At 43.1% G+C, this 23,188-nt stretch overlaps 2 non-coding genes across 2 annotated transcripts; both read left to right on the plus strand.

Moving 5' to 3' along the window:
• Nucleotides 1–9,165: 9,165 nt before the first annotated feature.
• Nucleotides 9,166–9,287, plus strand: LOC118084606 (small nucleolar RNA SNORA26). The gene has a single exon (XR_004692528.2). It is a non-coding gene; the product is annotated as a small nucleolar RNA SNORA26 (small nucleolar RNA).
• Nucleotides 9,288–15,797: 6,510 nt separating this feature from the next.
• LOC118084605 (small nucleolar RNA SNORA26) lies at nt 15,798–15,915 on the plus strand. The gene has a single exon (XR_004692527.2). It is a non-coding gene; the product is annotated as a small nucleolar RNA SNORA26 (small nucleolar RNA).
• Nucleotides 15,916–23,188: the final 7,273 nt, after the last annotated feature.

A 23,188-nucleotide genomic window follows, 5' to 3' on the forward strand; every position in this document is an offset into this window, starting at 1 on the left:
TAAAAATGCTGGAGATGGCCTGCTGGTTCTTCGGCAGCATTCTGTTCCAGGGCCGTCTTAAGCTCATCCAGCGCCCTGGCGCTAGGTCCCTCCAGCGCCCCCCCTCCAGAGCCTCTCCAAGGGCCCGGGAGTGCCAAGCGGACCGCGGCAGCAGCGAGAGGCCACCTCCGAGGACTCCGCGCTGCGCCTCCTTCTCGTTTCCCCAGCGCTGGGTTCCGCTCAGTCAAGCTTCGCCACCAGCGCGTGCACCGCGGGACCAGCAAGAGCTGCTTGGGCGCTGTGCGCGCACTGGTGGCGAAGCTCGACTGAGCGGAACCCAGCACTGGGGAAACGAGAAGGAGGCGCAGCGCGGAGTCCTCGGAGAAGGAGCGCAGTCCTGGCCAGATCGCCGGAACCCTGCGCTCACTTGACGCCCTTCCAGCGCCCGGCACCGTGGTTCTCCGCGCCACTAGCCTCTATGGCTAGGATGGGCCTGTTCTGTTCCCAGAACCCACAAGCAACACATGAATGACATAGCACCCTCCCTCTCAAAGAATGGTATATAAAATGTCGTGTTTGCAGCCTGAGAATTGAGTCTTACCCAGTGCTCTTGGGGGGGGGGGTTACTCAAGGGTTCACAGGACCAGCACCTTCCCCCCCCCTCCAAATGTTAAAAAGTGTGGCACCTTTTCTTTAAAAAAGCACTGATCTTACTGACTTTTAACACTTGAAACTGGTCAATATCCTCCAGGTTTAAGACACACAGGGCACGCTGCATGATGCACAAGTCTGTCTGCAGCATCTCACCTCCACTTCCTTGTCCCTGGCCTCTGCCATCTGAGGCAACTGCCTCGCTCTGGTGGGGCAAGCCCAGCAGCAGGAGACATAATATCACCTCAACACAAACATTTATCACTGGAGACGGTTCATGCATTTTCTTGCAACTCCCCCAAGTGTTATGTGATGAAGGAATGGACACATGATTTATGGGGGGGGGGCAGAACTGAGTTATCTGTAATGCAATTGGTCAGTTAAGGTTTTTTTATCTACTTGATGGGAGGGCAGCTGCCCCCTTCACCCCCTGGCTATACTCATGGACAGACAGGAGTTTGCGAAGTAGGCCTAGTGCAGCTGATTCTGCAAAGTGCCTTTGTCTTGCGAGTGTTGTGCTTGAGGCGATGCCCTGTGTTCTGTTCTGACTGATTCATCCCTTACCATTCATTGCTTGCTGCTGCAGTTCTTGAATGATGAACAACCATGTGTGTGATCTTAGGCAAGTTTACTCAGAAGTCAGCTCCACTAAGCTCGGTTCATCGGATCGTAGAGATTAAGAGCCTCACAATCCACTGTACCGACTGAGCTATCCCAGTTCATTAAATGTACATACTGTAGAACCACCATTGTGCAGCGCAATTCCACATATGATTATTTGGAAGCAAGTTCCACCAAATTTATTGGAACACGCTCCGAAGGAAGCTAGGTGATCTCACTGCTGCTAAACTGGCAGCTGCTACACCAAGGCTTTTTCTTTCAGCCCGCTTTCAAGTTACGACTGTTTACTGGATTAGTCTCAGCCAGTATGGTCAATTACTAAGCAGTATGGGAGTTGCAGTGCACCAACAATCTGGTTCCCAATCCCTTTTTAAAATATTCCACTGTAAGCAGCATCTAAGGCCTTCCATTGTGTACCCCACCCCAGTTGTGTGACCAATTGTTTTCGGCCCTCCAAATGTTTTTGGCCTACAAGTCCCATGATCCCTAGCTAGCAGGACCTCAGGGGTGCTGGGAATTGTAGTCTCAAAACATCTGGAGGGCCGAGGTTGAGGAAGCCTTTTGTAGAGCGTCACCCTGGTGTGAGTTTCTGATGATGTTCTGCTTCTCTCTCACCAAACTCCCTACTCCACCCATTCTGCTCCCCTAGCCAGCATAAGGATCCACCACTCAGTGCAAACTAGCATCACTAATCTGATGTAAATCCAGCATATTTTGTTTGTGTTCCAGCACAGGGCAGTTTTACTAATGATCCATTCCTGCCCAACAGGCATAACTGGAGGCTAGTTTAATATATTAGTTCTCGTTAATAAAATTAGAATTGATTTTATTTCACCATGCAATGTATATACTTGCCTTTCAACAAAATAACATTTTTTTAAAAAAAAAAATTCAGAAACTACCCGTGTTTCTCCGAAAATAAGACACCGTCTTATATTTATTTTTCCTCAAAAAAACACACTATGGCTTATTTTCAGGGGATGTCTTATTTTTTATTAAGTATGGTACAGTTTAACCTACAAGGTTAAACTGTCTATCAGTATGGCTTATTTTTGGTGTATGGCTTATATTCCTTGAATGCTTAAAAATCCTGCTATGGCTTATTTTATGACTATGTCTTAAAATAATGGGAAACAGGGTAGTAGAAGAGCATTTCAGTCTCTCAGAACACTCTGTTGCTGACCTTAAAGGGGTAATTCTCAAACCAAGGAAATTCAAAAGGAAATGCCAGCATGAAACCACTAAATCACAACTCATCAAGATAAAAATCCAATCCAATCACTTGGGGGTTAATAAAGATAACGGGTTTGTTTTATTCCAATATAGGTGTTCATCAGAGGGACCCAGGTGGCGCTGTGGTTAAACCACTGAGCCTAGGGCTTGCTGATCAGAAGGTCGGCGGTTCGAATCCCTGTGACGGGGTGAGCTCCCGTTGCTTGGTCCCAGCTCCTGCCAACCTAGCAGTTCGAAAGCACGTCAAAATGCAAGTAGATAAATAGGAACCGCTACAGCGGGAAGGTAAACAGCGTTTCCATGTGCTGCTCTGGTTTGCCAGAAGCGGCTTTGTCATGCTGGCCACATGACCTGGAAGCTATACGCCGGCTCCCTCGGCCAATAATGCGAGATGAGCGCGCAACCCCAGAGTCGGTCACGACTGGACCTAATGGTCAGGGGTCCCTTTACCTTTACCTTTACTAGGTGTTCATCAGCTTAGCAATGCCAGAATGTTTGCATGTTTGAGCCATGTCTTCTTTCAACCTTTCTTGAGGAACTGTAAACTCTGGTTTAACTACCACTTATGCTAAGTTGTTTTGTTTTGTTTTTTAAAAGTGGGGGCTGGGGGGGGGCTCAACTCACACCACAATAAGTTTGTTGGTCTTTTAAGATGCTGTGAGATTGTGTCAAACACAGCTGCCCCTCTGAAAACTAGTAACAAATAAGTGCAATGTTGGCAGGGTGCATATCACAAAGACGTATTTTCTTTTTTAATGGTTGAAAAAGAAATGCTGGGAAAGCATGAAATTTTATTCTTCAAGACAGTATCAGGAGGGTAAGAACACTGAGCAATTGTTCCCATTGTATCCCTTCATAACAAACAAAACAGCCTTGTGTTTCCTTTCTCTGGGAAGTCAAAACCAACTATTTATAACACAACTGTGCTTATATAATTTTTATTGAAAGGTCAAAAGAACACTCACCCTTGCATTTCCTTTTCACAGCCTGCTGCTCATTTGCCTGCAAATACTCTCAACCAAAATGTTATCAGAACATATCCATTTTGTTGTGGGTGGTTGTAGTAAGAGCCTCAAGGCCATACAACTACCAGGACTAGCTAACATTGCTTCGCCTTATCTACATTTCAAGCTCATGCATAGAATTGGAGCTCAAAATTCATAGGCCACAGACTTTCTCACCCCTCCCAAAAGCACACAGAATTAATCCAAGAGTGAACAGCCTGAGCAACAGACAGTATGAGCACACTGACCCCATCAGATCACCCTGTTCCCTGGCAGGTCTGGGCCAATGTTGAGTTGTAACAGAACTGGTGGGTAGAGTGATGGGGTGTGTGCCTTGCTTCCAGTTGTTAAGACATCCATGGAATCACAAAATTGTAGAATTGGAAGGGACCACGAGGGTCATCTAGGCCAACCCCCTGCAATGCAGGAATCTTTTGCCTAGTGTAGTGCTCAGACCATTACTCTTGAGATTAAGCGTCTCATGCAGGTCATCTGAAACAAGAACAACCAGGTGCTGATAGTAGGGCATAACAAGTTTATCACTGCCTTTGCTCGTTGTTTCGTGCTGCTGCTACTTGTGGGGGGTGGATGGTGGTTCTCAGTGAGACTGTGGACTCCCAAGGGAGGAGGTGTAGCATTTATTCCAATCTCTTGGTGAGAGCTTGAGTCTGGGGGACAGCAGCCTGAGTGGAAACAGGTCTGCTGGCCATGAATGCACATGTACTTGGCTGGGGTCAGAAAACTGGGTGCCTGTTGCAGTCTGGTTCTGTAGCAACTGCTTCTATTCAATCAGGATCCTCTTGTATGCTGACTAAGTTAAGTGCATGATTATTAAGCTGGAGTGGTGGCAGCGGCAATGTATGCAACCGTGTTTAGCTTCTGTCTTCTTCTTATTGTTATATATTATAAATTATTTATACTTGTTTTTATATTTTGCATTTGATAATGATATTACATAACTTGTGCTCTAACGATGATGTTCTATTATGTCCCTGCTTTTGTTGCTTACTGTGTGTAAGCCGTTTTGGCATTCATCTGAATGGAAAGTGTCGAAGAAGCACAATCAGCCAAGAAAACCAACTTAATTGGGAGTCTTTTTTGTTGTGGTGGTTTTGTTAAACTATTGGGAATCAACAACCCTTGTTGATTTACTGACAACTATATGCAGAAGTATACCATTACTTTCTGCCCACACCTACAAAGTAGTTTGTTTGTTACATGAATGAAATATGGGCTGATGGACAATGATACTGGCAAGCCTTAACTCAGGCACCCCCAAACTGCGGCCCTCCAGATGTTTTGGCCTACAACTCCCATGATCCCTAGCTGACAGGACCAATGGTCGGGGAAAATGGGAATTGTAGTCCAAAACATCTGGAGGCCCGAAGTTTGGGGATGCCTGCCTTAACTCTATCACACTCTTTCTTTTCTTTTAGAAATTACCGTAAGTATTGCCCTCATGAATTTGGACAGCATCATAAGTACATGCCCTTTTCCTTTTTTAAGCTCGTCACTTTGATGGTACTGCATATCTGTCCATGCCCACTCAAGTTCACCTGTGACCATCCATGAAGGTCCACAGTGGTCCTTTCAGCCATAAACTAAGAGGGTAGAAACCAGGGTTTTTTTCCATAGTGAGAAGGGACTAGCAAATGGATTTGTTTTCTATCTAAGAATTAGACAGTAGGCAGCCTCACACTGACCTGCCAAATTAATCAAACAGAACAAGACATCACCAAATGCATAAAGCAGGTTAACACTTTGTGCTAATAGCAAGTTAGGGTCTTTTATTCCTATCTACCTTTATTTACAGCAGCTTTTTGCAGTTGGTCTGATTCTCCATAAATACCCCTGAAGTATGATTATTTTATAGTACAGTATAGCCATTCCTTCTCCTACCTTGCCACTTAATTACATTTCATAAAGTTGTATTCCCCATGCCAATTAGCGCCTTTGTAGAGAGAGTCCCAATGAGACTGACTTTCTTTGCGTACATAATATTTATCTTTATTGCAGCTGCTAGTTGGTTCAAAATGTTCCCTGCCTTCTGTGGTGTAAAAGCTTGAATAAAGTTGCAGCTGTGACCTAATAATAATTTGGTAACCCGTTCAGTGAAGAAGTCATAAATTATACTAGCATTGGAGTCATTTAAAATAGGGAAATGCTATGCTATGCGTGCTATGGTCCATGGGGTCACGAAGAGTCGGACACGACTAAACGACTAAACAACAAATGCTACAGAAATTGTTAACTGTTCTGGACAGCAGCCATACTGGAAATGTGTAAAATAACTAAGCAAGTATTAGAAATCACCCCAGAACTGTCTCTACTAAACATACTCCAAGACAATAATGCCCACTCATATCACAAAGAACTCATAACCCACCTACTCTCAGCAATCACAGCCGCGGGGGGGGGGGGACCTGGCCAGATGGGCGGGGTATAAATAAAAATTATTATTATTATAGCCAGACACTGGAGAGACCTGTCAGGAGTAAGCATGGACCAATGGTACCAAATAGTATGGGAAACAGCCCTACTAGAAAAATTAACTGATAAACTGAAACTGACACAGGGACAAATAAAAGAAGATACCTTCACCCCGGTATGGCTCCCCTTTAACACATACACAGCCCAACAAGACAACGACACGAAACCACCAACAGCATATGAATCAATATGGCTAACCTGATTCAAAAACACCCACCCACCCCCACTCACACACGAAAACAAAGTTCACCACAGCCAATCACAAACAAGTGACCGCACCCTAGGCCAACCCCAACTTCTCTCAGCACCAAAGGAACACAAGCGAATAGCAAAGAGAAGCTGCACAAACTACACTGACACAAAAACCCACACATACATTAAGCAAAACAGAAATATCGCCTCCGCACCCCCACCCACCATGGCCCCCTCCACCTCCTCCCCCCTTTTTCTTCCTAATGTAACCCTAATGTCTCAACAAATGAAACTGACCTGTGGAAAATGTAACTTGAAAAAAGAGACATTGCACATACCTTTGTAAACCAAGAATATATATATATATATATATATATATATATATATATATATATATATCCTTCCCAGGAACGTACGATTCCCCCCACCTTTCCTGGAAAATTGATAAAACATAAATTAACCATGGAAGAGACATGTTGCTGTTCTGTTTTTGTTTTTTCAAGTAAACTAGGAAAAGGGGCATGAACAAATTCAGGGCAATTAAATTGATAGCAATTTAAAACCTCACATGTTCAGAAACGATATTCCACTCAATATCATTTTTATTTGCATGTTTCTTTTTCATGGGGGTTGGGGAACAAAATATTTTTTGTCCTAGAGGGATTTAAACTAGTGATTCTATACATTTGTGTTTGCCTTAGCAGACAGTACAACAGAGGTCTCTTGAATATTCCTGTGACACTTTGCCTGGTTGTGTTTTCCCACCCCACCCCCACCCCCCTGTGCTGGGGGTGTAGAGCCAGAAAAAGGTCCCAGCACCACCTGTACCATTCCTGATTGGTAGGTTTTAGTAATATTTCCAGAGACTGTGACAGGGGGGCAGTCTGCCCTATTCATAGTGTCTGGGATGTTTCTAGCCGTATGTTTCCGTCCTTGGGATTAGTATTGGATACAATGGCAGTTCCTTTGGCACAGTGATGTATCTACTGCCGGGTACAGGATTGCTCTCTGCACCCCTCAAATTTCCCACCATTTGGGGAAGAGGAGGAGTGTAACTATTTGGAAAGTGGCCTTTAAGAAACAAAAATAGCACATTATCATTGAAGGGTTGACATCGAGTGCAAAAGGGTTCTTCTGCCTTTGTAAAATACATACTGCTTCTGTGTGCTCTTTTCCCATCCAGTATTTGTATACGGCAATCTAGAAATGTTAATTGCAGGGCATATGCATTGTGGAAGTCAAATAGTGACAGTATGTGGGCTGAAGACATACTACGTGCTATTTTCAGCATCGTCTAACAAGACCAACATGTATAGGGTAACCATAAATCCACGCAATAGCAGCAGCCAGGGACTCCAAATTGAAATTGCAGCTCAACTAGCTTTTATTTATGGGTTGCATTCTTCATAAAAGTTCATGTGGTAATTTTGAGCGGAGGATAGAAGTGTGTTCATATTTATTATTCCAATTATCTCTGGGCCTTGCTGGTCCTTGTGCACAAAAATCTAGAACGATTTTTAAAGTTGCTTTTTTAAAAAAGAACTTGCATGTTTGCTGCTTTGCCAGTGGAGACAGAGCCTGGCTTAGTTGCAAGATGGCACTTGTGCTTCCAGAAGCTTCCCTTCACACGGCAAGTGCAAATGCCTCGCTGCTGGTGTCCTGCTTACTCAGGCCACAACCAGACAGCAGGGCTCTGCATCTGGCAGTTGCTCTTCCGTAGATTCCCACCCCTCTCAAATAGGATGGTTGTGCCCTTGAAAATGTAGCTGGCAAAGTCTGTGGCCCACATCACCGATCCAGACCAAACTACAAATGTCGGTGGAAAGACCAATAATTTGCATTTTTATAAAAAATAATAATTAATTTACTATAAACAGCATGGTGCTGATAATGCCAAGGTCACAGGTTCGATTCCCACACGGGAAAGCTGCAAATTCCTGCAGTGGACTAGATGATCCTCAGGGCCCCTTCCAACTCTCCGATTCTGTGATCTAGAAAGGGAGAGCTGGATTAAGAAGGAAATACTGTACTAGCAAGGCTGCTTGATCCAGCCTTTGCTGAAACCAGATACTGTACACAACAGAGAGAAATACAGTAGGCGGAAGCCCAACTGCAACTAGAAATGGCGGAGATTGTAACAAAGTAACGCCTTGTACTGTTACGTTGCAGTTCCACTTATTTCGTGGGCCAAAACTGCGCATCAAATAGCATAATGCAAAGCAATGGCGAACTGCCACCCCCCCCCACCTCCCTATGCCACGAAGGGGAAACCAGTCGCGGGCTACACAGCAGGGCGACTGCAAGCCACCGTCTCTTAATCTTTATCCTCCTGCAATGCGCAGATAATGGACAGCATATCCCTTCCCTCTTAAAGCAAGAAGCGCCTGCTGTAAGAGCGGAACATGCACTCAGCGTGTAATCAAAAGCACTCCCCTTTCCATCCCTCTTCCTTTTCCATTTCCACATTGTCCTGTTCCATTTCCACCTGTCCTGTTTGACCAAGTTCCCTGTATTAAAAGGGGGTTGGACTGGATGACCCTCAGGGATCCCTTCCAACCTCTCCCATTCTAGCATTCTATGCCTAGAGCTGAGCCGACCTCCCTCGCCAATCCCGCCTTCTCTTTCTGATAAGTCACGTGCCTTCTCCTCTCCACCAATCAGCGTCGCAGCCGGAAGAGGCTCTTGCCAGGAGTGCACGAATTCTCCCCCCCCCCAAAAAAATCTCTTCCACGAGAAGCGTAGTTCTCATCCATTGCGCGCGCACCGGGCCGTAAGTCTCGCGCGATCGGCTTTGCCCGCTCTCTATATAAACCCGCTGAAGGCGCGTTTTCCTCCTTTGCGCCCTTTCCACTTCTGGGCTGGTTGGTCGGGGTGGCTTGACGCTGCTGGGCCTCCCGAGGTTGGAGGTAAGCATGGCCGCGTGCAAGGTGGAGCTGGCCTTGAAATGGGTCTTTTTCCACCGGGTCTCTCCCCCCCCCCCCGAGCCCCTTAAACATTGCGCACCTCAAGCGTCCCGTGCTTGAGGTGGTCAACACAGGGGGGCAGAAGATTCCTCTCACTGAAACCCGGGGCAGGGCTGCCGCTCTCTGCTTCCGGATCCTGTCGTGAGAGACACGTGCTGGATGGAGCTCCTGCTTGGCCCAGGAAGGGCCATTTCGGTGTGCATATTGACTGTGGCGCTGGATTGATGCCCGTGACTTGGAGGGGTGGGTGAGTGGCAGGCTTCGCGTGATGAGTTCATCTACCCCAGGCATAGGCAACCTTGGCTCTCCAAATGCTTTGGAACTACAACTCCCATAATCCCTGACCACTGGCCCTGTTAGCTAGGGATCATGGGAGTTGTAGTTCCAAAACATCTGGAGAGCCAAGGTTGCCTATGCCTGATCTACCCAAAAATAGCCGCCTCGCACCCCCTTAAGTTTCATGCGTTGGGCCCCAACTTCATTCAAGAAAGAGCATTTAATAACAAAAAAAAGTGTGTCATTGATGTTGGAAAACACCCTGGGGAGGCTGCGGACTCCCCATATCTCCAGAGCGTTCCCTGTGGCTCACTCTCTGTCTTATCTCTTCCTTCTGAGTACTGTTGGAAGTTAGTTTCATTTCTGCGTAACTACGCCGTTGTGTACTGGTGTTCAGTGAGCACAGGCGTACTGGATGGATTCTCTGTCCATAAGACTGTGAATAAAGTAGTAAACTACCAACAGTACTCGGAAGGAAGAGATAAGACAGACTTCCTTTCTCACGCTCTTATCTCCGACACTCACATGATGTACACAAATCATAGTACCCCTTGCTGGAGCAGCTCAGGTTATAAAAATCCTAACAGTCGAATCCATGCATTCAGTCACCAGCCTAAATCGTAAAACTGTAGGGTTTGAGGGGACCCCCAAGGCTCATCTAGTCCAGTCCCCCTGCAATGCAGGAGTTCACAGCCTGTGAATACAGGCGAAAGACGATGAAACATATTAAAGGGCTAACCAGTATCCACGTTTGCATGGCTTGTCCTTCACTGCTCAGCAAGAGTTAATTTTGCAGTGCAAATAAGTTAAGAGTTGGATATGAAAGCCTGGCATGTTCCCTTGTATTTTATGTTTGGGCTGCATATGTACTGTACTTTAAAAGCAAACTCAATGGGTTTTGAGTGTTGTGGTTTACCCCTTACAGAGTTATAATTCCCAGCAGCCCTTAAAAAGCTGCAGGACCCAAAATTATTTGAGGGAGGAAATGTGCTTTAAATGCACAGTGCGCGCACAGCCTTATACCCTGCTTCCCCCCCCCCCTCCTAAAAACGTTCAGAGTGGCCTTTATATACGGCCAGGTCTGCTTACAGCTTCTGGAACTACATCAGGTACCTTCAGACAATTTCTCTGAGCATTGAAAAAGAAACACATTTAATTTTTTTTTGCAAATTTTGCTGCCATAAAATTATTTTGAGTTCTTTTTCCCCTCACAGAGAATCATGTCTTCTCTCTTACATTTTAATAATATTTTTTTATATATATACCCCGCCCTTCCTGGTTCAGAAACCCAGGCTTAGGGTGGCTAACAACAAATGTAAAACACTTAATTGTAATACAACATAAAAGCAGCATAAAATACAGTATAAAAGCATGACTAACAATAAAAATCAATTTGGGGGAAATCCATCCAATAGTCACCAGGATAGATAGTTTTGTTAATTCTATAAACATCCATCCCCCTTCATGGATCAATGCCTTGTCATGGCGAAGGGGCTTGAATAACTCAGAGAAGCTATGAGCTATGCCATGCAGGGCCACCCAAGATGGACAGGTCATAGTGGAGAGTTTTGACTAAACGTGATCCACCTGGAGAAGGAACTGGCAAGCCACTCCAGTATCCCTGCCAAGAAAACTCCATGGACAAAGACAACAGGCATATAAAAGTTATGACGCTGGAAGATGAGCCCCTCAGGTCGGAAGGCGTCCAACATGCTACTGAGGAAGAGCGGAGGACAAGTACAAGTAGATTCAGAGCTGATGAAGCGGCTGGGCCAAAGCCGAAAGGACGCTCAGTTGCGGATATGCCTGGAAGCGAAAGGAAAGTCCGATGCTGTAAAGAAAAATATTGCATAGGAACCTGGAATGTAAGAACCATGAATAGAGGTAAGCTGGATGTGGTCAAAAATGAGATGACAAGAATAAATATCGACATCCTGGGCATCAGTGAACTAAAATGGAAGGGAATGGGTGAATTCAGTTCGGGTGACTATCATATCTACTACTGTGGGCAAGAATCCCGTAGTAGAAATGGAGTGGCCCTCATAGTCAACAAAAGAGTGGCAAAAGCTGTAATGGGATGCAATCTCAAAAATGACAGAATGATCTCGATACGAATCCAAGGCAGACCTTTTAACATCACAGTAATCCAAGTTTATGCACCAACTACCGGTGCTGAAGAAAGTGAAATTGACCAATTCTATGAAGACCTACAACACCTTCTAGAAATGACACCAAAGAAGGATGTTCTTCTCATTACAGGGGATTGGAATGCTAAAGTAGGGAATCAAGAGATAAAAGGAACAACTGGCAAGTTTGGCCTTGGAGTTCAAAACGAAGCAGGGCAAAGGCTAATAGAGTTCTGTCAAGAGAACAAGCTGGTCATCACAAACACTCTTTTCCAACAACACAAGAGACGACTCTACACATGGATATCACCAAATGGGCAGCATCGAAATCAGATTGATTATATTCTCTGCAGCCAAAGATGGAGAAGCTCTATACAGTCAGCAAAAACAAGACCTGGAGCTGACTGTAACTCAGATCATCAGCTTCTTATAGCAAAATTCCAGCTTAAACTGAAGAAAGTAGGAAAAACCACTGGGCCAGTAAGATACAATCTGAATCAAATCCCTTATGAATACACAGTGGAAGTGAGGAACAGGTTTAAGGATTTAGATTTGGTGGACAGAGTGCCTGAAGAACTATGGATGGAGGCTCGTAACATTATACAGGAGGCAGCAACGAAAACCATCCCAAGGAAAAGGAAATGCAAGAAGGCAAAATGGCTGTCCAACGAGGCCTTACGAATAGCGGAGGAGAGGAGGCAAGCAAAATGCAAGGGAGATAGGGAAAGATACAGGAAACTGAATGCAGATTTCCGAAAAACAGCAAGGAGAGATAAGAGGGTCTTCTTAAATGAGCAATGCAAAGAAATAGAGGAAAACAATAGAATGGGGAAAACCAGAGATCTGTTCAAGAAAATTGGAGATATGAAAGGAACATTTCGTACAAAGATTACCATAATCAAGGACAAAAGTGGTAAGGACCTAACAGAAGCAGAAGACATCAAGAAGAGGTGGCAAGAATACACAGAGGAATTATACCAGAAAGATATGGAGGTCTCGTACACCCCAGGTAGTGTGGTTGCTGACCTTGAGCCAGACATCTTGGAGAGTGAAGTCAAATGGGCCTTAGAAAGCACTGCTAATAACAAGGCCAGTGGAAGTGATGATATTCCAGCTGAACTATTTAAAATTTTAAAAGATGATGCTGTTAAGGTGCTACACCCAATATGCCAGCAAGTTTGGAAAACTCAGCAATGGCCAGAGGATTGGAGAAGATCAGTCTACATCCCAATTCCAAAGAAGGGCAGTGCCAAAGAATGCTCCAACTACCGCACAATTGCGCTCATTTCACACGCTAGCAAGGTTATGCTTAAAATTCTACAAGGCAGGCTTAGGCAGTATGTGGACCGAGAACTCCCAGAAGTGCAAGCTGGATTTCGAAAGGGCAGAGGAACCAGAGACCAAATAGCAAACATGCGCTGGATTATGGAGAAAGCTAGAGAGTTCCAGAAAAACGTCTACTTCTGCTTCATTGACTATGCAAAAGCCTTTGACTGTGTCGACCACAGCAAACTATGGCAAGTTCTTAAAGAAATGGGAGTGCCTGATCACCTCATCTGTCTCCTGAGAAATCTCTATGTGGGACAAGAAGCTACAGTTAGAACTGGATATGGAACAACTGAGTGGTTCAAAATTGGGAAAGGAGTACGACAAGGTTGTATATTGTCTCCCTGCTTATTTAACTTATATGCAGAATTCATCATGCGAAAGGCTGGACTAGATGAATCCCAAGCCGGAATTAAGATTGCCGGAAGAAATATCAACAACCTCAGATATGCAGATGACACAACCTTGATGGCAGAAAGTGAGGAGGAATTAAAGAACCTTTTAATGAGGGTGAAAGAGGAGAGCGCAAAATATGGTCTGAAGCTCAACATCAAAAAAACCAAGATCATGGCCACTGGTCCCATCACCTCCTGGCAAATAGAAGGGGAAGAAATGGAGGCAGTGAGAGATTTTACTTTCTTGGGCTCCTTGATCACTGCAGATGGTGACAGCAGTCACGAAATTAAAAGACGCCTGCTTCTTGGGAGAAAAGCAATGACAAACCTAGACAGCATCTTAAAAAGCAGAGACATCACCTTGCCGACAAAGGTCCGTATAGTTAAAGCTATGGTTTTCCCAGTAGTGATGTATGGAAGTGAGAGCTGGACCATAAAGAAGGCTGATCGCCGAAGAATTGATGCTTTTGAATTATGGTGCTGGAGGAGACTCTTGAGAGTCCCATGGACTGCTAGAAGATCAAACCTATCAATTCTTAAGGAAATCAGCCCTGAGTGCTCCCTGGAAGGACAGATCGTGAAGCTGAGGCTCCAATACTTTGGCCACCTCATGAGAAGAGAAGAATCCTTGGAAAAGACCCTGATGTTGGGAAAGATTGAGGGCACTAGGAGAAGGGGACGACAGAGGACAAGATGGTTGGACAGTGTTCTCGAAGCTACGAACATGAGTTTGACCAAACTACGGGAGGCAGTGCAAGACAGGAGTGCCTGGCGTGCTATGGTCCATGGGGTCACGAAGAGTCGGACACGACTAAACGACTAAACAACAACATAAACATCCATCACACTGGACCACAAGAAATAATAAATATTCTTCGTTCATTCATTCCCAACCCTTCGCCCCAAGGTTCCAGGGCAGGTTACAGCATTAAAACACAGTTTCCAATCATAAAAAATAGGATGGGTCCTAAAAAATATATTGTGTGAGGATATTGGGGAACAAGGAACCATCTGTGGCACCTTCCCACAATGTTCACTCTGCAGTATGAGTCTCTAGAGTAGAACTTGAGGGTCAGGATAGTGCTCTGGAACTACAAAAACTGACAGAAAATGCTGCTTGAATGCTACAGGAATTTAAATTTAAAACACACACCTGCCCAGAACCTTTTGTTTGCTAGCATCGGGAAGAAAGCAATAAATATCGATTGAATTAGTAGTATTCCCATGGTGCATTCCCCCTAATTTGGTCTACAAACAGTGACATAATGAAAAACCAGTGTTGCAATTCTTCAGATTAGTGGGCTTTTGATACATGTTATGACAAAATTTGCCACAGTTGCCTTGGCTTATAAGGTTGAATCCATTGGAAACATATTTGCTGCTAGTTTTGTGTTCTTCGAAAGCCATAGTAACAAAAGTAGCCAGTTAACTAATTCTTCTGTTGCAGGTATGTTCCAGTAAAAGCAAAACCCTTGTCATCTTACCCGCAAGGCCTTCCACAAAGTGTTCTGTAGCTGGAAGCAATATTCCTTTAGGTAGAAGGTAAGAATGGATGGCAATCCTTTCTTTAGAACATCATTTGAAACCGTCTCTTCACCTCAGAGCTTGCAATGAGCCCCTTACATTAGCTTTTCATCCTATTTTGCATCCATCCCAAGTGCCTTACTTAAAACTCAGTGACCTTGCCCCAGTTTACTTTTTGCCCTCATTTCCCATTACAGCATTGCCTGTGATTCTTTCCCCTCCAGTGCTGTCTTACAAAGCCCTCTTCTAAACAATTCTACCTATGTTTCCTTGCTATCCTTGATGTCTATGACTTCTCCAAGGACGCCTGCATGATGTTACTATTTTTCTTCAAATCCTTTCTCAGTACCACCCATTTTCCCAAGAAGTCATTGGCCCCTAACCCCTTGCTGCATATTATTGCATATGCATGTATGCATCTCTCGCCTCTCAAAATACTGCAGCAACCTGTTGTTCGCACAGTTCTCTTTATTAAGTGTCATGTACGTAATTTGATGGTGCTAAATCAGGCACCCCCAAACTGCGGCCCTCCAGATGTTTTGTCCTACAACCCCCATGATCCCTAGCTAACAGGACCAGTGGTCAGGGAAGATGGGAATTGTAGTCCAAAACATCTGGAGGGCCAAAGTTTGGGGCTGCCTGCGCTAGATAATCATCGCTTGAGACTACTTGCTTATGGCCAGTATCTTGTACCAGTGTTGCACAAAATGCTAAGTAAGATAAGGGGCAGCTTTGTTCCTGTGTAGGAGATGCAGGGTAAGAACATGGGCTGATTAATAAAATATGAAGAAACAGTGCTAGATTTGTGAGTAGGAAGGATTTAAAGCAAAAGGGCCTAATACAGCAACTGATGAATCTGAAAAGCATTGGGCTTATATGGTTCAGTCTGTTTCTTGATTTGGCATGCATGTTTGCAGATCAGTGGATTTAGTAGTTGCCAAGTTATAAACATCAATGTGTGAACTAAGTATTTGGAGTCAAAGTCTTTGCAGGCACTAGATTCCCCCCTTTTTAGCTTTGCCCTCTTAAGGCTGGTGGTGCTTTAAGTGGCCAACACAAAGGGGTATAGTAATTCTCTCTTAAACCCAGAGGCGAGAATGCAACTTTCTTCTGGATCCTGTCGAGAGGAACATACATAAGAAAATACTTGTTAAATGTCTGCTGCGATACAATGATATATTTTGCTCTAGAATTGCTGTGACTGATGTCATTGGCATTTTAAACATCGGCCCATGGATTTTGTACTTTCTTGAGAGTTAGGTACATGTAAAACAGGCACCCCAAACTGTGGCCCTCGAGATGTTTTGGCCTATAACTCCCATGATCCCTAGCTAATGGGACCAGTGGTTGGGGAAGATGGGAATTGTAGTCCAAAACATCTGGAGGGCTGAAGTTTGGGGATGCCTGATGTAAAACTTTTTAGGAGGTAAAAGTTACGATGGATATATTCTTTTAGCAGATGCCTGGACGGTTATCCAGAGCTTTGAGCATCACTGACAACTAGGAAGACCAAGCATCTGGGTGAGTAGTATGAACAGCTGCAGATGAATGGAGATGATTCTGTAGAAACTGCAGGTGTGGCAAGGGAATATTCATTCATCTGGCTGACATTTCATTGCCAAGTGAAGAAGAGGCACAATGCAGTGGCCTGTAAGAATAATGATTTCTGTTTGTGCAGAGTGGAAATTTCCCCTCCCCGTGCATGCCCCACACCTAGAGAAATTTTGAAACCATGTGAGAAAACAAAAAAATATTGGGGAAGGGGGAGATTGAAAAATACATAGTCCTTCCGCCCACCCCTATCACCCTTTACAAATCAAAAGTTACTTTGTTACTTGAGAAACAAAGTTTTACTTTACAGTGGTACCTCTGGTTATGAACTTAATTCTTTCCGGAGGTCCGTTCTTAACCTGAAACCGTTCTTAACCTGAGGTACCACTTTAGCTTACAAGTAGAACCACAATAGAGGCCTTTGATCAATTTCAGATTCTTTGTGTTCCTCTGTACTTTCTCCTACGAGAGGACAGAAAACGACCCACCAACCTTGCTAACAAGGGGAAGCCCACAAAGAATGCACTGAATCTTCCTTTTGTGTTAATGGCAGTGCCTCCTAGAGGCCAAAATGCATCTTGCTCTTGTCCTCCGTGTACAAGAAATGCAATAATCTGATAGTGGAAATAGTCTTACATAAGAGCCTTCCTGTTACATAGTTTTTGGAAATCATGTCTTAACATTTTAATAATCCTAAAAGAAAAAATTTCATAATTTAAAAGCTTTCACTGGGGAAAGGGTTTTTTGGGGAAAAGAGAAAGACAGCACCCAACCTGTTTTTCCCCAGGCCTTCACTTCTCTACTTGCACCCTCCCCATATAGCCACTCCAGATGGTGAGTGGAAGTGGGTAGAAGAGAGGGAGGTGGAATTTTTGTGAAACCAAAAGTCTTTGCACTGATGGGAGAAGTGCAATGAACACAACCCATAAATCTGAACAACATGTTATTACTGCAAGCCATGTTTATGCTCATGGGTGTGATGAGACTGAAAACTTTTTTCTAGTTAAGTGGCTTTTATTGCCCAGTGATTTTTAGTGAAATCTTATTTTAGGCACCAAGTATGAATAGCTTTCAGTAGGATTGGTGGGAGTGAAGATAATGAGAGCCTGTAGCAATTTCAAATGATCCCTAGACTTGTTTTGTAAAGCTAAATATGTACAAGTCTTTAGTCCAAATGAGATATTTATGGCAAATATGGGGTCCCATATCTCCTCCTCTCCCTGTGATGTCTAGCTAACATTCTACGGAGTGACTGTTGACTGGTTTAATAGATGAGATAGCTGGTGTGGTATAGTATTTAATTTTTAACATGATAATTTCTCTGTTAAGTGCCTTCACCGAGTTGCCATAATACAATGGTTTTTAACTGGTGATCTTTGACTCCAATTGAGGAATTGTTGAGGAATATTCAAGGGTACCACGGCTTTCCTTCCTTTCCCTCCTTGGAGTTGTCCTCCTCTTCATTCTTGTTGTCACCTTCCCCTTCTCCTTGGTGAAATCACACAAGTTCACACAAGTGTTGGCTGGGTTTTGTAGAACTGGAGCAATTCCTGTGCAAAGATATTGCAGGTACTGCTGCTGGTTGCCCTCAATTCCTTCACTGTGTCCCTTTGCCCACCCCAGCCCCCTCAGGAGACTCATCCCTTTGTTGCTCCAAAGACCTTTGATACTGCTTTCCTCCTCCCCTCTCCATTTCTGTCAGTCTCTGTCTCCATGTATGTGCCCCCTTCCCTGTCACACCTTCCCCCTATAAATAAATAAAAATGGATAACAATTTTTTAAAAAATCTGTAAAATCAAGGCAGGTGTCAACACTGATGACATTTGCTTATGCCTGTAAGTATAGCCAACTGATGTCTGTTTTATCCTAACATTTCCTGCTATGCTGCTTTTTCTGCTTCCAGAGTTTCTTGCACCCCGGTCGGTCCCATGCTTAAATTAAAACACAGCAATATGGAAAGATTCTTTAGTTTGGCAAGCACTAGTAAAAAGCGAGAACTTGTTGAGTATGACGAAGAAGTTGATGAAGAAAGGAGCCGCAAATACAGAAAACAAGATGAAAGTTATTTTGGTTTCATTAGTGTGAACAATGAAGAGCACCCACAGTGTGTTTTGTTTTTGAAAATGCTCCCTATTGAATGCATGTTGCCTTGCAAAATGAAACGCCACTTAGAAAGTGTTTATAAGAATGATGTGGGTAAAGTAATGGAATATTTCTCTAGAAAACTAAGTCAGGTGAAAGAATCAGTATTTAATAAAAAGGTTACCAGACTTGAGTAAAGCTCTTTTAGCATCCTATAAAGTAACCTACCGGGTCGCAAAATGTAAGAAACCCATACAATAGCAGAATAACACTATTGATATGTTGTCTACTGTGGTTGGAGTATCCTCTGACAATGCAATCAGCTGCCAAATTCAAGATTTAGGAGAGGGTCTTAATGAGCAGCTTTTAGAAAAAAATGAGGAGGAAGGACTTTGGTTTGCAGTTCAATGTGTCCACTGATAACAATAGAGATGTTCATCTAATCTGCTATGTGCAATTTGATGATCTAAATGAAATGGTGGAAGATTTTTTTTGTAGGGACATACAGTGGAACCTCGGTTTATGAATTTTCGGTTTATGAACGCCGCGGACCCATCTGGAACGGATTAATTCATTTTCCATTACTTTCAATGGGAAAGTTCGCTTCAGTTTATGAACAGACTTCCGGAACCAATTACACCCATGCTTCAGTTTATGAACACTTCAGTTTAAGTACTCCACGGACCCTTCTGGTACGGATTAATCCACTTTCCATTACTTTCAATGGGAAAGTTCGCTTCAGTTTATGAACGCTTCAGTTTATGAACAGACTTCCGGAACCAATTGTGTTCATAAACCGAGGTACCACTGTAAATGTAGAAGTAACAGACAAAGATTTGTTTGGAATTGTGGACAACTTCATGGCACTAAATAAAATAGACTGGGTTCATTGTGTCAGTGTGCGCACCGATGGTGCTCATTCAGTGGCAGGCTGTTAAAGTGGCCTAAAAGCACTCATTCTCAGCAGAGCCCCTGATGCAGTTTACACACATCATACTACCCATAGGGAAGCACTTGTTTCTCAGCATTTGGGTGCTGATTTGAACAAAGTTCTGCAAATAGTGCTAAATGTGGTTAACTTCATCCGAACTCAACCTCAGAAAGCTAGATTTGTCAATAAAATGTGTTGAGATGGGCATACGGCTCTTCTGTTTTACAGTTGTACTTGATGGCTCTCTTGGGGAAATGTATTAACTCTTGTTTTTGAACTTAGTCAAAAACTCCATTCTTACCTTGACCAAGAAAACCATGCCAGTGCTAAATGTTTTCTGGGTGCGTACTTCTTGCTAAAAGTTGCCTATCTCTCTGATATTTTCAAAAAGCTGAACTTGTTCAGTAAGTCTTCACAAGGGAGTGAAACTCATTTGCTTAGACTCACTTGTAAAGTTTCAGCCTTTGAAAATAAACTTCTTCTTTGGAAGAGAAAAACTAATGAAGGAGGAGAAATGGACTGCTTCCTAGTTCTACAGCAAGAGAGATACTATTCCACTAATTAGTGGACATTTAGCTCATCTTTTGATAAGTACTTTTTTGAAAATGGTGACAGGTTTCAGTGGATTCAAGAGCCCTTTGGTACTGATCCTCCTTCATATTTAGTACTGTAGAAGGGGTGGAACTGATACAACTTTCATCGGACCCTTCACTAAAAGCAAAGCTTATAGACACACTAGTGCCAAAATTTTGGAATTCAGTAAAACAAGAGTTCCCACCATTGAGTAACAGAGCACTGAAGATACTGATTAATTTTGCAACATCCCATCTATGTGAGTCTGGCTGTCATAAAAAGCAAATACAGCTCAGGATTTGATGTGGAGAAAGAAATGAGGGTAGCAGTAACTAAATTGGTGCCAATATTTGAAAAGCTGTGCAACAATAAGCAAACTCAGGTTTCTTGCTAGAAAAAAATACTGACCTTTCATGCGCCTTATGTTTTTACTGAACCTTTTTTTTAATTAAAGAAGAAGACTAAATGGTTTATTGTATTATATCAGTGTTTCAAAATGCACCTTTGTATCTTTTTCCCATTGGTATATTCAGATTATCTTAAATAATTTTTTTATTTAAATTTGTTTTCAGTTTCCCCCAGCTTACAAAAATAATATTTAGCAGGGCAATGAAAGACTCTTGATTTTTAAAAAGCTTTTTCAAAGCTCTACTGCCTAAATGTTAAGCCTTAAAAATGATAGCTAAAACTGCTAAATGATGAAACAACACATGTTTTAACCAGGTACAGGGGAATCTCCACTTGCACACAATCTACATGTGTGTTCCTGTGTGCACACATTCTGAAAAGGGGTGGGGGGTGGAATGGAGTTGAGACACAATGGGGGAATATTTTGATAGTTTCAGGCGAAAGGTTCAGTGACTATTTCTAATGATGCCATAAGTAATGTAAGGGAGAGCTGCAAGAGATATTGGGAGTATGTATTATGCTTTGCTCATTGGTGAAGATTACATCCAAGCACAGTCAGTTTAGCTCTAAACAAGAGTGGTGTAGATCTTGAAGATACAAACATGCAGTGCTTGAACTTTAATTGAAAGCCTATTTATTAGTTTAATGTCACACATTTCCTCCCACTTGGCAGTGTCCAACAATATAAACTCCACATAAAGCCAACTTCAAATACAGCCAAAAATTACTACGGTAGTTAAGAATGGTGTTTCTTCCTAAAGGCTAAAAGATGGTGTTAAGTACTGAATAAAGAACATCCCACAGTCTTTTTTTTGGGGGGGGGGGAAGCATGACAGAAAGGTCACTGCACCTTACCGGTATACATGCTGCCTTTGCTTAAGGGGGGGGACCCTCCCTTGCTTTATCTAGGAAGCTGGGGAACTACAAATGCAATCAGGCACTGCTATACAGCAGAGGTGGCCAACTCCCAAGAGACTGCGATCTACTCGCAGCTACCTGTTGGACATGCCTGGTATACAGCATTAAATTGCTTTGGTGCTGGAAAACGTGGCTTGATCTCATGTGCACCCTCTGCTACAAAGATATTGAAAGTGTTTGCTTCACTTAGGTACAGTGGGCCACTGTCCAAAAACAGATGAACACTGGATTTTACGTAATGATTTGTCCAAGCAAGCTAACTTCCAGCTGGTTTGTGATCCTGGCACATTTGGATAAACCATAAAACGTGCTGTATTTCCTGGTTACATGTTGGCTTGCCAGAAGCAGATGCTTCTAAAATTAGAGCAGGTTTACACACACAATGCCAAACTGGTTTGGTGTTGCATCTGAGCCCACCTCATCCTCTATAAAAGGCTAGAGATCCAAGTCATTATCTTCATTTTTTCCGTTTGTGGTCGGGATGAAAACAGTAGAAAAAGGTATGGCAAAAAGCTTTTGTTGAAATATTAACAGTCCTGAAACAGTGGTTGTCTCCAGATGCAAAATTAAGCCTTATTATTTGACAGTACACAAAGAACTTCTAATATTCTGATTTTTGGAACCTTGATGAGAAGTAGCCAAAACTTTACAAGACACAGACTATCTCGCCAATGAATTTTGGTATCAAAAGGTGTGGCACATAGAAAAGTTAACACATCACCTCAGGACCTCCCAGCAAATTGCTTTTATATACCGTAGTCGTCCTTACTCAATTTGTTAGAACCTTCTCAAACCTCAAATAAGTGCACTTCATTCTACATTTGGCATTTCTGCTTAACTACGTTTTACTTTAACTGCCTTGATTAAAGGTTTTCATTGTGGCTAGTCTTTTGGTACCCATTTCCATTTGAATAAGCTTTTAATGTGGAAAAAAAAGGAGTGGGGCAGTGGAATCCACTTGAATTTACTCAAGAAATAAGCTGGCAGCCAGTGTAGCACTTTATGCACTAGTATAACATTTAGCGATATTTAAGGAATTCAGTTTTGCAAATTCCAATAGAAATTGACCTGTTGCACACCTCATAGGCTTAATGTGTGAATTGGAGCATAGCTGTGCTATCGGATTTTGAATTCTGAATGTTGCAGCACAACCATACATGTAAACTACTTAGAGGTTTTTAAAGTGGTGTATGAATTTGGTTAAATAATCAATTACATCAAAATTCTCCAGGTCATTTATCTTGCTGTGTAATGAGAATAAAACATGGTAACCGGTTTCAGACACTCTTAAATGGAGAATTAAACTGATGGCAAACAAGTGGTATGAGAGGGGGAACCTGTAATAGATTGCTGTTTGCTATAGCATTTTCACTTGCAATTTTGCACAAACACCTGCTGCAGAAAGTCCCTTGTCAATGTCACATGACTACCTTAGATTTCTTCTTCTTTGGCAATTACTCCTAGCCAAGTAAGATTGTCTTCCATAAACACAGTTTTAACATAAAAAAATTCCTTCAGTAGCACCTTAAAGACCAACTAAGTTTTTATTTTGGTATGAGCTTTCGTGTGCATGCACACTTCTTCAGATACACTGAAGAAGTTTTAACAATGAGTCCGTAACTGACTGTGGAGGTCACTTAAGAAGGACTAGGCTGACAGGTGTCATTGGCAATTTAACCTTAAGTTTGATGGACTTTTTATTTTTAAGGATGTGGATTTTTAAAGGGGTGACTACCCCCCCCCATTTTTTCAATGAAGGGTTCTACTAAAGGGGAGAGGGGCTTCCTCTGATGGTGGGCACACCGGGGATAAAACAAAAACAATGGAATAAACACAGCATAGTCTACTACTATTCTTTCCACACACACGTGCCCACCCTATGGCACTCGATTGCTTCATATCTCTCCATTTCCTCTCCCCCTCTAACAGGTATTGGGTCCTAAAC

The sequence above is a fragment of the Zootoca vivipara genome, chromosome 9, assembly GCF_963506605.1.
Source record: "Zootoca vivipara chromosome 9, rZooViv1.1, whole genome shotgun sequence".
In the NCBI taxonomy this organism is placed as follows: Eukaryota; Metazoa; Chordata; class Lepidosauria; order Squamata; family Lacertidae; genus Zootoca; species Zootoca vivipara.